General features: G+C 33.2%; 1 protein-coding gene across 4 annotated transcripts in view; it reads right to left on the bottom strand.

Moving 5' to 3' along the window:
• XIRP2 (xin actin binding repeat containing 2) overlaps positions 1–15,774 on the bottom strand; it is a 406,258-nt gene that overhangs the window by 110,618 nt on the left and 279,866 nt on the right. Inside the window, exon 1 of one of the 4 annotated variants that reach the window (XM_074215790.1) lies at positions 3,073–5,322. The exons of the other annotated variants lie outside the window; for them this stretch is intronic. The gene's annotated coding sequence lies outside the window, so the exon portion shown is untranslated. Of the gene's footprint in view, positions 1–3,072; positions 5,323–15,774 lie in introns of those variants that run through there. 4 annotated transcript variants of the gene reach the window in all.

Raw genomic sequence — 15,774 nt, forward strand, 5'->3', positions numbered from 1 at the left:
TATTAAATTGATGAGAAGGTGATGATACACTAAATAACATGGTCATAATAACCATACCATGATCATTTCTATCCAAAGTCTCTTAAAATGACATTTCTGAACCAGGATTCTAACCCTCTGTTGACCTGCCCACTGCAAAGGATGATAATGTTTATAATTTTAATGAAGAAGTGGAAATTGACTTCAGGAGCAGGAGGACGACACAAATTATGATTTAATTAATTTTTAAAGTGCAACTTGAATGTCTTCTTGAAGGAAAAAAATTTAAAAAAAATGAGAATTAAGTTCTGTCCCCCACAGATTGCTCAAAGATTTTAAATAATCTGTTGGACCATTTGTTAAGTATCTCTTCTGACCCATAAATTTTTGAAATCAGACATGCCTTCTAGCTATTAACCATGTCTATTTTTATACATGGATTGTACCACAGTGGCCTTTATATATTTGATACAACTGAGTATTTCTGTGTGAGTGATGTGTTCATAAATTTCTGTATATGTATGTATGTGTGTTTATAAGAGAGTCAGAAAAGAAGGAAAAGGAGAGAAGTGTTAAATGATAGCCATCCTCTTCTTACTACAAATAGGAAAAATACACTTCTAAAGTATCAGGTGAAGTATAAATTTGGATAATACTTGTCAAGGCGAAAAAATAAACATATAACAAACTAAGAGAAAGGAAAAGTAAGGGCCTGTCACTAAGGGAAAATACTGTTGTATATAGAAGTAACCACAGTTAAGACCTGCTTAAAAATAGGAAAAAACAATAGTCTCCTGTTCTTCCTTCTTTTCCTCTTCTTTCTCAAAAGATTTGTCTGTCTCTTGCTTAATACTTTTTCATGAACACTGAAGTGAAGAATGTTTGGAATCATTAAAATCTCAGTTTTTCCACATTGGAGAGAGAGAGGTTATTACTGTATAATGTCAAATATTTGAATGAAAATAATAAAATTAAAAGTTCATCAAATATTCAAATGTTTGATGCTCTATAGATAAAACATGCATATTTTACCTCTTTATACTCCTTTCTATATCTAGTTTCATGTAAAAAAGTATTATAAATAATGAATAAATGAAGGCAAAAGTCATTTGTGTGGGTTATGTAGTAGGTCAGATACTAAAGCAGAAACAAAGTTTGGGACTTCCTAATTTCTGCTGTGATAGACTCAGAAAGAGGCAGAATGAAAGTAATGGATTGTGAGGCTTGCAGCAGTAAGATCTGGTTTAATCCCTAATCTATATATATAATTACTCCAGGAACCTGGTATTACCTCTTAAAGTCTCAGTACCCCAGGAAATTCTCTTTGGTTAAAACCAACATTTAAGGGGGATAGGGTATGTTGGAACATGCTCAAATCAACTAATCACTTTCCAGAAACAATTGTTAAATTTTTAATGTGAGCTTTTACATTTTGGAAATCTGTAAATGCTGTAGGTCAGGATTTGATTTATTGTTTTGTTGATTCTCTAAATATAAGAAAATGATGTTGAAAATGTTAATCCTGAAGATCAAACTTCAAGTTATGTTGTTCTTATACACATATATATATATATATATTTGTATGTATACATATATGTCTATAAACAGACAGATACACATATATTTGTTTTCCCTCTGGGGGAGGAACCACAATACATCACTGGATCAGCATCAGTGTAAGAGTTTTAACACTGAAAACTTTCCACAACTATGAAATCACAAATTCAGATTAAAGAACATATTTAAATTCAGGAGGTTTGTCATTCATTTATAATATTTTCCTAAACTTAGTCTAGATACAATTTTCCACTAAAATTAATCATCTTCTTTTTTTAACTCAGGTAAATATTTTACTTGTTACTCTGTACATTAAAATTTAAATCATGTAAAACCCTACAGTTTATCTGTGACCAAATTTTGTATTTCTGGTTTAAAGAAAAAAATACTTTTATAGTTCTGAAGAAGCTATTGAAATTTATTTTTTTACATTATATAGCTCTAAAATAGACATTTCAGTTCATGGCTTAATCTCCTAAGAGATTCCTTTATGTTAAGGTTCCAAAAAATCACTTCAAAAGTTAATATCTAAACATCTGTGTCATAACAGACCTAACTGAGTCATGCACAGGCATCTCTGGGCTTTACTCAAGATAAATAATGGAAAGGAAAAAACACCTGTATTGGAAACAATATAGAATATGACTTTAAGATAAAATCTGTCTTGACTATTTAAGGTTGCAGTTTCTATAATTAGAGTTGGAGGGTTAAATTGGCAGCCGTTTTCTGAAGACATTTAAGGACCTGATTCTTTAATCTTATTCCAGTTATGTTCCCAGAAGTGATGGCAGCTCAGCTATATGGCAATCAACAAGAACCAGACCTGGTGAAGGGATTGATCTGGATGATCTCCAAAATTCTTTCTAGCCCTAAAATTCTATTACTTTTTAGGTCTGGAAGAACAAATACATGTTATGTATTTTCCTTAGGACATGTGTCAGTAGATCATAAGCATTCCCCCATTAAGCTGTTTTCTCCAAAAAGGCCAAAAAAGAAATCTTAATCCTTTTGACTATCTCTCCTTTGATCACATTGTTGTATTAAATTCACTAGAGCAGTCTTAAAAACATGTTTCCTTTCTAGGTGATTAAAATGGTAGTAATTTTATTTCATCATTGTGTATTGTTTGACGTATTATAGTTCAATACTGTCATTTTAAATTTTAAAAAAATATTTTGTTCATGATTTTAGAACAAGATACATTAAAATACTAGCATGAAGTACTGCATAAATGCCAAATTATCAAAATGGAAAGGAGGTCATTGGCCACATGCCCCAATCCACTGCTGAAAAGAATCTCCACAGCATGGTGCTTGACAAGTGGTCATTCAGTCCTTACTCAAAAAATCCAGTGAGGAACAATATACTACTCCTAGTCAATTCCTCTAAATATTTAATATTGTTTTTTAAACAACAAACTTACCCAAATATTTGCATTCATAACTACCAGTTTTACAGTTTAGTTACATTCTGCCTTTATCTAAACAACAATCCTTTAAAACATGGGCACTGAATAAATGATTATACTGTACTCACATTTTGTATAATTCAAATTTCAGCTCAGCTTTGTATAAAAGCACAGTTTCTCACAGTTCTTCACTGGCAGCCTTTCCCCACTTGTCCTATGTACAGCAAAGTTCCCAGTCCCCTGAAAATTATTAGTAGAGTGGAGGCCAGCTCCACTGAAGTATGTCTCAAGCAAGTAGATGGGACAGCTGATTTTATTTTAGCCCTGCATGTAAAAGATGCAACCTAATGCCTATTTTTAGGACCTGAGGCCTGTATGGGTTGTCCCTGAGTCAACTTCTTGTTCCAGAAGTAGGTTTATAAAGTCACTAAGTCTTCTAATGTCCTTTTGTCAAATGTATGCACAGCTTAAACAGCTGTTCAGTCAATCAAACTTTCTCCCAGCACAATTACCATCAAGACAATTTTTACTTAAGAGGATTCAAAAGATCAGCATTTTAGAGGCACTACAAAGTAATACTTGAAGATAAAATTCCTTCACATTTTCTTTAAATAAATCTGATTTATTTTCTTTGAAATCTCTTTAAAGATCAGTTGTCCAAGTGTCATACAGAAAATACCCCAAATACTTTTTAGGAGACAAGACAGACAGAAATATAAATAAGGAACCAAAATAACAACAATAACCACAACATTCACTACCAACACCCAAATCTCTTCATACACTCATAAAAGGCCTCTCTGAATTTGAAAAGCATAAACATTGACTTGAAATCTCTAATTATAGAAGACAGACAAAATATACTATTTCAATTTAAACATTGGGTTATTACTCTTTTGTTTTAAGTGCAATTCCAAGATGCAACATTGTATAGTATTTAAAAATGAAATTTGGAACTTGGTTCATATCTTACCTCTGATTGTCAGTGGTATGACTTTTGACAAATCACTTAACTTATCTTTGGATCTTCTTTTGTTCATTTGTAAAATGAAGGGGAGGTACCAGAAAATCAGAAAAATCATTATTTCTGAGGTTAGTAGACTGGGTTCAAATCTCATCACTAACTACCTTTGTGACCTTGGGGGTCAGTTACTTAACATTCCTGGGCTCCATTTTCCTTATTTGTAAAAGGAGATTGAACTAGATTGTCTCAAAGATTCCTTCTAGCTCTATGTTTATGTTCCCATAAACTATGATCCTTCCTGCCTTAAATCTCTGAATTCTGAACCATTAGAGCATTAGATTTAAAATCAAAGATATTTGTTTTGAGATCCAGGGATATCATACATGATCATTCATAATTATAGAGGCAATGAAAAGAGGCAAGCTGTAGTATCTGTAGGGTCGATTTCCCTTAGAATAAACTCCTTCAAAAGGAGTGGTTATCTTGCCAATGGAGGTTTTTAAGTAAGATGATCATTTCTTGGGAATATCATCAAGGAATTTTTTGGGAGGCAGTTAATGATAGGTCCACATGGCTTCAGATTCCATCCAACACTGAGATAATGAGTCCTATTCCCTGTGCTTACTAACCCTGCTGAGGTTAACATAGTGGCTGGTTTGTTTAACTTGAAGGCCCATAAAAACAAATGAATTCCTTCATAGAGACAATATTACTATCTTCCTCTCTCTCTCTCTCTCTCTCTCTCTCTCTCTCTCTCTCTCTCTCTCTCTCTGTTTCTCACTCACACATACAAACACACACAGAAACACTAGCATTCACACACTCACACACTACACAGGACACAAAGAAGACAAGCAGATAGAAGGATTGGACCTTATTAAGAGAATAAGTGAATAAACTTATATCCAGAAAGATGTATGGTGAAGGACCAGATAGCCAAGCCACATATGTCAAATAGTCAATATTCTGTTAAAGTTTGTCCAAAGCTCACCGCTTAGTGAAGAAGTAACAACTCCTGAAGTAAAGGAGTTGAAGGGAGAAGTATTAACTAATTGAAAGGTGCCTTTTCATTGACCAGATAGGGGAGATGAGCATATTTGCCTACAGTGAAGAAGGGGCTGCTAGAATAGAGACAGAAGAAACAAAAGAGGTCAAATAAGTTGACAAAACAAAAATCTAGAAAGGGCATCATGGATGGAATGATGTTGGTGGTAGGATCAGTCTTACAAAGGAAGAGAGAGAAAAACAACGAGGGAAGGAAATGAAGATGATAGAGAAAATACCAAGAGGCATGGGATTGAGAAACTGAAGATTAGAGGAAGTCACATGTCAGATGACCTCAGTCTTCTAAATAAAGTAAGATGAATGGAGATGCTCAGAGATGATGTCAAACTGTTTTTAAAAATCTTAGTTAATCCATTATATTTAATTAATAATTTCTATTAACCTGTCACATCATTGCAGTCACTCCCCCCAAGAAAATTCTCTAAAATGTAAAAATATTTTCTTAAGATAATAAGACAAGCATTTTTTATTTTTGCAAAAGATTGCTGTAACATAAGAATGTATTTTGTAGTCTCTTTCAGCTGCATCTTAAAGTAGGTGGAGTCTTACACAACACAATATGAATATAAAAATTAAAATAATAGTAACGGAATAGCAAAATACACTGTCTCAAAGGCTAAAACTTTTGGTACAATATTTAATTAGTTGCCTTAAAACATTCTGTAAGGGTAGATACAAGTTATTATCTATGAGGAGAAGTCACTAATCATCGAATAGGCAGAAATTATTTTTCTATACTTGGAAATCTTAGGTTCAGTGAATAAACCTTTTGTTTTCATTACAAGGCAATTGCAGCACCTAGAAAGGCTTTTGTAAGCATATAAATTACTTCTCATTTGTTGCTCTTTCTTTCATTTAAATGACAAGTGAGTTTTTTCTTAGAGAACAAAGCATACCTTATATGGATGGCAGTGGTATATTTTTGGGGTTTTTTTAGTATTAATATTCTCGTCTAAAATATTTTCATCTGAAAGCTCAGATGCATATCAAATTGAAATGTACTCCTGCTGCCATGAGGAAACTAAGCAAATCTGCCTCTCCATCCTTTACATGGACTCCTTTAGAATTCACTCTTGTGGTTTCTTCAGCAAATACTTATTATAGTAACCACCAGCATCCATGTCAAGAAACTTCATTGTTTTCTTCTGTAAGCATATGAAATAAACAAACTGATACAAACAATTTTGATTGTGTATGTGGGGGTGTTTGTATTTGTGTGTGTGTGTGTGTGTGTGTGTGTGTGTGTGTGTGTGTGTGTGAAGGATGAAATAGAAGGAAGTCAGGAATTCTGAATTTCTGAAACTTTTCCTGAAAACAATGAAAATTTCTCACTACCAGTAGAGTATATAATATCACCTTCAAAAGTCAGGGAGAAGCAATGGAACTCAGGAATTAGATATGTATGTATGTATGGATGAATGTGCCCATATGTATAGATGAATGTGTCACATATGTCAAATAGTCAATATTATGTTAAAGTTTGCCCAAAGCTCAGTGCTTAGTGAAGAAGTAACAACTCCTGAAGTAAAGGAGTTGAAGGGAGAGGTATTAACTAAGAAAGGTGCCCTTTCATTGACCAGGTAGGGGAGATGAGCTTATTGACTGTTGATTGTATATACACATAGATACATATCTATAGGCATGAAACCCAATAAGGAACATCTGCATATATTTATAGATCATAAATATGTTTTATATATTTATATAAAATAATAATTATTAAATTGTCACAAATAGTATATTTTGATAAAAGATTCTATATAATACATTAATTGATTATATACTATAATATATACATACATAAATACATGTATATATTGATGTATAATTTTACATGAATTCATTTATACATGCATAAATATATACACATAAATATATACAAATACATTCATTTTAATAAATATTGCCTATATAAATACTCCTATTTAAGTTTAATATTTCTATTTTAAAATTTTATAAAAATGTAAAATATTTCAATATAAATATACTCACATAAATACATATATAGACAGACATATATTCAGTTATATTTCACATATAAAATTTGCAGTTCTAAATACATATGGATATCTCACTTGATTTCAAGGAGTTTATCATCTTCTAATCTAATTGTGTGTATCTATGTTCATGTGCTATCTTTCTTACTGAATTGCAAACTCCTAGAAGTCAGGAACCCTGTCTTATTTTTATTTTTTTATTTCTTCTCCTGCTTGCCAATGACTAGAATAGTATTTTGTATGTAGAATTCATTTAAATATTTGTTGGATGCATAATGAATCAATCAACAAATATTTATTAATAGCCTACTATGTGTCAGTTGCTGTGTTAAGATCTGGTGATGCAAAAAACAAAGAATAGCATGACCCTTTAACAAAAGGAATCTATAGCCTAATGAGGACAATAGGAAGTTCATTTAGAATATATTTAGTGTATATATAAAATTAATATAAATATACATATCATAAAGTAGTTACAAGAATGCACACACACATGCCTTCAACTATACATTTATATTGGCGCAGGTATGTATGAGATAATACTGGATCTCCCATCTGTTTCTCATTGACTGGAATACGATGTAGTGGATTTTCAATTCTTTTTCTTTTTCTTTTTTTTTTTTTTGCAAGGCAATGGGGTTAAGTGGCTTGCCCAAGGTCATACAGTTAGGTAATTATTAAGTGTCTGAGGCCAGATTTGAACTCACGTACTCCTGACTCCAGGACTGGTGCTCTATCCAGCTGCCCCTTGATTCTTTTTCTTTCTGCCTATTGACCAAGAAAATGTATATCAGATCTGTGGAGACACTGGTGACCAGTTGAATTCTAGTACTGTCATTGTCTGGATAAGCTTAGTAAGGTCAGTCATATAGACCTTACTTTCTTCATCTAGAAAATGATATTTGTGCTCTATCCCAATACTGCTTTACTGGAATAGATGAATAGCTGATTCAGTAATAAAATGGTTGATTAATCACAAATATCTTAGGACCAAATGCTACCCTCAAAACTGATTTTATGTTTTATGTTCAAATTTTAACGGGCTTTTTATCCATTGCATAACTTAATATAAAGAAAAAAACTTCTGAAAACTTGAAGGAGATAAAGGACCTATTGGTAACACAGACCCCTATTTCCAGTCTACTTCTTATTCAAGTTTGATATTTGCTTGTTATAAACTGTCTAAATTGGAAATGTGTATTTCCATGACTCAAGTGTAGGTATTATTTTTAAATGGAAAGAAGAAAATGCAATGAATGAATGAAAGAAGAAAATTCTATACAGAATTCTGTATATATTGAAATAGAGAAAATAAGTCCATGCTTCACAGTATAACAAGGAGCATTCTTAATCTTTTTTGAAGAACCTCCATAAATTTATTTATTTTCATCCATATGCACACGTATGCTTTTAGGTTACAAAATTTCCTTCCATCCTCCCCTCCCACTCCCCTCCCCTCAGCAGCAAATATTTGGATTAGCATCATATATGCATACATATTTTGATAAACAAATTTAGAGATTAGTAATTTTCAGTATGAGGAATTAGGATTAAGGGAAAGAGAATATATAAGAGACATATTTTACAAAGTGTTAATCAAATCCTGAAGTGTTGTTTTCTTTTTGTGTGTTTTGTTTTCCCTAAAACAGTTGACCTAGCTCTCTGGACTACTAAGAAGAGCTGCTTCCATTAAGGCTGTTCATCTCACAATGTTATCAATGTGTCCATTTTTCTCTTGGTTCTAGTCCCTTCATTCAGCATCAGATTGTGTAACTCATTCCACGCTTCACTAGAATTTGACCATTTATGGTTTCTTATATAACAAAAGTATTCCATAACATTCATGTATCATAATTTAGTCATTCCCCAATTGATGGGCATCCCCTCAACTTCCAATTCTTTGCCACTACAAAAAGAGCTGCTATGAATACTTTGGAACAGGCAGGACTTTTCCCTTTTTTCTGTAATTTTTTTTCTGGATATAGACCTAGAATTGAAATTGCTGGGCCAGAGGGTATGAACAGTTTTATTGCTCTTTGGGCATACATAGTTCCATATTGCTCTCCAGAAAGAGCATTCTTAATCTTAAAAAAACAGGAATTATGGAAGAAAAGTACACTAATCCCTAAGTGTTTCTGTGGCTTTAAGTGGTGATGTTACAGAAGGAATAGACAATTATCTCAAAGCCATTTTTTCATACTAGTCCTAACTTATTAACTCTGTGATTCTAAGCAAGTTACTTAGAAATCTCTGACCTTCAGTTTCCTTATCCATAAAATGGCAACTCCAGCAAAGTGTTCAACTTTCCTCATGGCGTGGTTGTGAGGGAAGTACTTTGCAAACCTTAAAATACCATATATTTGTGAGTTGTTATAATGAGTTTTATATATATCAGGACTACTACTGCCTCCCCATTTGACTAGTTCTGTTTTCCTCAAATTCCATCTGTTCCTGACAGAGAGATTCATATGACAGAGTTCCTTCCAGGAATATTTCTTCTTTCTGAACCATCTCTCTTGAACCATCATCTCCTGAAGGAGGCACAGAGAGAACAGAATAGATTATGAGGTAGAGACAAGGATCCATTCACTGGGGTATCTATTCCTATAAAAACTTGGACATTTACATTTCTAGACAGTTAAAAAGGGCTTACTGTATTGGGATAAAGGATGTAGTTTGGGATATAGTAATTAGATCACCAATTTCAGTGGAGTCAGTGACACTGTGAACATTATTGTGCTGCTACAATTGTTGCTTGGCCATTTTCAGTTATGTCCAATTCTTTGTGAACCCTTTTGTGGTTTTCTTTGCAAAGACTTGAATGCCATTTCTTTTTCCAATTCCTTTTGCAGATGAGGAAACTGAGACAAACCAGGTTAAGCAACTTACTCATCATTCACAGTTGGTAAATGTCTAAGGCTAGATATGAAATAAGACTTTCCTCATTCCAGACCTCATGCTCTGTCTACTGCATTACCTAGCGCGCTTCTTCTGGTGAATATAGTTCTAGGCTAATTGAAGTAGCCTCTGAGGAAGATTCAGCCCAAACTGTGCTGTTTCTTGGACTTCTTTCAGTATACTACAGTGCTATATACTTTTAATCCCTGAGTCTTTCAGTAGTGACACCTGGTACTTTTGATAATAACTAAATGGGGAATACAATTAAAGATGGACTACACTTTTATATAAAGAGAGAAGCAAAAGACAGTTAATTACCCTATGGGTAATTTGCCCTAAGGGTAGATTTCAAAATGCTTTGCATTTTGTAAAAGACACTCTTCCTTGATTCCCACAATGTGAAATAGGTGCTATTTCAAAATAAATTTTTATTGATATATTTTGGTTTTTAATATCACCATATTTTCTCAAGTATTCCTTCTCCTCCCTATCAGAAAATCATGAAAATCATCCTATGTAACAATTTTTGAAGGCAAAAGAGAAGAGAAAATAAATGACAAAATCTATCCTACACTTGTGGATTTCCAAACTTTTTAAAGGGGTAGATTGGGAATATGTTACCATATCTCTTCTTTCAGACCATGTGTATTCTTTGTAATTATTCAATATTTCTCATAATGCTCCCCATTCATATTGTTGTGTTGTGTTTATCTTTTCTTGGTTCCACTTACTTCACTATGCAATAGTTTATGTAGATTTCTCCATACTTCTGTGTTAATCACATTTTCATTTGTTGTAGTAGCACAATAATATTTCATTATATTCATGTATCATAATTGGTTTAGCCATTCTCCAATGGATAGGTTCTTACTCATTTCAATTCAATGTAGTACTTATTATTCCCATTTTATAGATTAACAAACTGTAACTCAAAATTTTTTTTGTTATTTTCTCAATGAAATACAGGTAAAAAGAGGCAGTCAGGACTAAATTCTGCCTCCTGATTCCAAATCCATGTCTTTCTTCTTATTTCTTCTTCTTGCTCTTCCTTTTTCCTTCTTTCTTCCTCTTCTTCCTTCTTTTTGTTCTTTTTCCTTTCTTCTTCTTCTTTTCCTTTCTTCTTTTTTCCTTCTTCTTTCTTTTTTCACTAGCAGTATGACCATAAAGTTACTTAATCCCAATTATCTCACATTAAAAAAAGAAAAGGAATTGACTCTCAGTGAGTAGGTACACTTTCCACCACAAAGCCCACATTGAATATCTTCCTAACTTAATAGAATCTGCTTGAGCTTGCATTCCAATGTAAAAACACTTGAGAACTTAAGTTTACCTCTACAAGAGTTGGAGACTTTCGAAGGGAAATTTAGAGAGAGGTTGGTTGCAAATGACATTTTAAATGAACAGAAGAGTGAAGATAATTCCTGTCTGACTCTTTGTGATTGCATGCACTTGACAATTGGGCTTTCTTGGCAAAGATACCATAGTAATTTGTCATTTTCTTCTCCGGTGTGTTCCATTTTACACATGAGAAACTAATGCAAATAAAGCTTAGGGAAATTCTTAGGGTCACCCAGTTAAAAAGTATCTGAGGCCAAATATATCCAAGTAACTAACTAGAGATGGCCTTCTTCTGGTCACTGGGTATATGCTGAGCTCAAAGGCATAAATTGATTTATATCACTAAAGTGAGGGGTGGTGGGAGGGAGGGGAGAGGAAATAAGGTAAGAGGGAACAGGTAAAAAGAAAGTCTGAAAAAGAAAATTGTGAGTAAAAAATAAGATAAAAAATTCAAAAGCTATTACTTTAATGTGAATAGGATGTTTATAGTAGCTCTCCTTAGTGGTGTAAAAAAACTGGAAATTGCAGGGAGCCCCATCAATTGGGGGATGGTTGAATAAGTTGTGATTATGATTGTTATGGAATGCTACTGTGCTATAAGAAATGATGAATTCAGTGATCTTAAAAAGTCATGGAAATACAGAAATGATGAAGAATGAAGTGAGCAGAATTATGAAAACATATAGTCATCGTGATGTTGTTTTAGGAAATATTTTGAGCTTTTAAATCATTTTGACTATTATAGACACACAGATGAAAGATAAAGGATAGAGAAAAAACTGGTAAATAGAAGTATGCAAAAATAATTTTACATTTATGCACAAACACACATTCATATTCCTCAATTTGAGTCCAATGGTAGTCATTAGGCTGGGGAGGGGTGAAGGAAAAAAAAAGAAATTTACATGATAACTTTATTGTAGATTCAGAGGGAATGGCAAGTTTTACATGGTAGATTTGCAGTTTCATTGGCAATCATCTTTTTTATTGTATTATGTTATTGAAATGCTTGTTTTGTTCTGTGAATTGAAAATAAAATAAATTTAAAAAAATAGAAATAAATGAGATTGATAAAGACATTACAGCAAGATGACTAGTTGACTACAAGAATTCATGTAATTAAAAAATATTTTTAGCATAGGTTACCATGAATGCAATAGCATATTCCAGAAAATATTACATATACCTAAGATAAATATGGAAAACCCATGCATCATGGGACTCTCTTTGTATGTAAAACTCCTTAACCAGTTCTTCTTTGTTTTGGTAGCTAAGTCCTACCAAGCTACCTTAGGCCATAGATGTGAGTTATACAAGATCCCAGAGCTGTTAAGTGTCCCGATATGGTATTTAAATGCATTTCTTCCTGCTTCTAAGCTTAGCACTCTATGCAATGTACCACATCATTCCTATTCAATTTATGTCCTGACTAAATAGGAATCTATTAGTATTAAAATTTGAATTTAAGTAAAAGTTCACATGTAAAAGTAAATAACTCAGATGCATCTTTCGATGTGCTGTTAACTTTTACAAATTAGTACCTATAAACTCATATACTTGAGTCTAAATTAATTCTTGTTCAAGGATTTCTCCATTGTAGAGAAAAGCTACTAGCTACTACTGTTGCCATTTTTAATGTCAGTAGATCGAGTCTTACAATTCATGTCCCTATCACCATCAGTTTATGTATCACTGATAACTAGAGTCTATATTACTGAACCATAAAATATAGTAGAAAGACTGGCATTGATTCAGCAAAAAGGAACATTCAAATGGTTAATGAATAAGTCACTGTAGTTCCTACATTCATTATTGCATTATATGGAAATGTTAGAGATTATACTCTTAGACTTTTCAGTGATGAATTATCCAATAGATTTTCTATTTAAAACAACATCTATTTAAAACAACTATTTTCAAGAGTATTTCCAACAAATTTATCTTTTTACTTCATAGGATCATATATTTGAATTATATTTCAATCTGGAAGGAGCATTAGCAGTCATTTAAACTAGATTTTTACAGATGAGGAAACTGAGGCCCTCAAAAACATTAATGATTTACATGAAGCCTTTCTTGATCCCAAATGCTAGAAGCCTCCTTCTCTGAACTTCATGAGATTTATTCTGCTCTTGTTTTTATATGTACCTGACATTTCCTCTAATACAAAAGAACCTTGAGAACAGAAATTGCTTCATTTTTAGTTTTTATATCCCCCAGGGACTATCACAGGCCTAGAACACATTAGGGACTTAATAAATATATATTTATTGATTAATTGATGACTCAAGGTCACATAATTCTTATTCAAGTCTGACTTGAATCTAGTAGGGAAAAGGTATCCAAATTGGAATTACAATGGAATCATGAAGTTTATACAAAGCTGAGGTTACCCAATACTATTAATTCCCTAAACTTCCATACTATTCTTTAGCAAAGGTTAATGTGGAATGCACCTAGGATTGTACTAGTAAATGTTTAACAGCCAGCACTCCAGAGGGAAAAAGAATGTGGGCATCTAAATCTAATCTGAATTACTAACATTTTCTCCGTGAGTTCTTAAATCTAGATAATCTGTAAAACAATAAACTAAATTCATATTTGTAGTGCTTGCTGATTTCTATGATTTAAATGACAATAACATGCTGAAAATTTAACAAGGTTCTAGTCTAGGCTGGCTCCAACACACCTCTTCTTTTACCTCCAGGTACCTCAATGGAGTAGGAGACAGACACAGCACTGGAATGATGTCACATAGAAGAAGAAAATGAATTCTTGGTCACATTTTTTTTGTACAGCGTTCATTTGCCATTGATATCCAGATGAATCATCTAAAATGCATGTTGACATAAGGAGGATGTGGTAAGCATTGCTTTTCTGTTCTTGCCTCTTCCAGGAATAGGCTTCTGCTATAGCCTTCTGACTTTTTCTGGTTACCTCTAAACACTCTGGACCCAGAGGTTCTCTTGCCCAGGAGGAAGCAAAAAACAAGATAGAGAACAAATAGCTTTTGTCCCAGGATCAAATGTAATAACTGTGACTGCCATGGTTCAGAGAGTAAATGGCCTATGTGGAAGGAGAATCACATTAAAAAAACACAAAATCTTAAGGAGTCAAAAGTACTAGAGGGCCTGTACCAGAAGACTTATTCTTATACAGATCCATTTAAGATTCTAAACTTCTGAACCACAGATTAAAAGTAGGCCCTAGTGCTTCTGGGTCCTTAGAGAATAGCTTCTGATCCATCCTTATACAGGGTATTTTTTTTTTGGTGTATCTCACCTCTAGACATTGGTTGATGAGTGGTCAGTTTGGATGGGGTCTTGAATATCAATTATTTACTGACTCAAATTCTCGGAACTTTTTTTTGCCACTTCACTTACTTCCTCTACCCCTATACATTATCTGGTGTTGAAATGATTTTTAGGAAAAACCATTCCAACAGTAACACTGTTTAATCATCAAAGAACTCTGGAATGTAGGGTCTTCAGTCCAATTTTTCTTAATCTCTAACAAACTCTTAGTCCTTTATCCCATTAAGGTGATATTCATTATTAGCATCTACTGATATAAAAATATTGTTCAGATGGATAAAGTACCAGAGTTATAAAAAACTGACTTCAAATATAACCTCAGACACTAGCTGTGAGACCCTGGACAAGTCTCTAAACCTCTGCCTGCCTCAGTTCCCTTAACTGCAAAATGGGAATAATAATTGTACTATGTAGTTGTACCTAGGTAATTGAGAGATGATGATGCCTGAAATACAAGGCAATGGGGTTAAGGGACTTGCCAAGGTCACACAGTCAAGTAATTATTAAGTGTCCAAGGCCGAATTTGAACTCAGGTCCTCCTGACTCCAGGGGCTGGTACTCTATTCACTGCACCACCTAGCTGTCCTATATAGTAGACTCAATAAATGCGTCCTTCCTCCCTTTCCTTCCCTACTTTCCCCTCTACTCTCATCCTTACCAGTTTACCTGCTGTCCAAATCCTCCTTTGCAATCTCATTCTATTATAAAGCTTTGGAATTTGTTCTATTGATAGCAACTTCCCTTTACCCTAGATCTCTTGATGTCATCTATTATAGCAATAATGAAAACCACACTTTCTTTTTTATTGATATTTTCTTTTCTTTTTTCCATTTACATGTTTTGAAAGTTTTTCAACATTCATCCACATGTATATTTATAAGTAATATAAGTGGCAAACAATCTAGTGAGCATTATACATGTACATTTGCATTTAAGATGTTTACATTTTAATTATTTTCTAGATGAAGAATCAGGACTAAGAGTAAAAGAAAACATGTATAGGAAGGAAAAACATAAGAGAAAATTTTAAAAAGTCTACATAGTGTTAATTCAGATTGTCTAGAGGTTTTTTGTTTGTTTTGTTTTGCTTTGTGTTTTTTCTTTATCTGTATGTGGATAGAGTACAGATCTCCCAGGAAAAACCATACTTTCTTTGGAAGATACTGCCCCCTCAGAATATTCTTTTTATTAATAGATTCTCCTCTGATGAACTACAGCACAATGAACCCAATGCGATTTTCTCCTTAACCTTTT

The sequence above is a fragment of the Macrotis lagotis genome, chromosome 1 (genome assembly GCF_037893015.1).
Source record: "Macrotis lagotis isolate mMagLag1 chromosome 1, bilby.v1.9.chrom.fasta, whole genome shotgun sequence".
Lineage (NCBI taxonomy): Eukaryota > Metazoa > Chordata > Mammalia > Peramelemorphia > Peramelidae > Macrotis > Macrotis lagotis.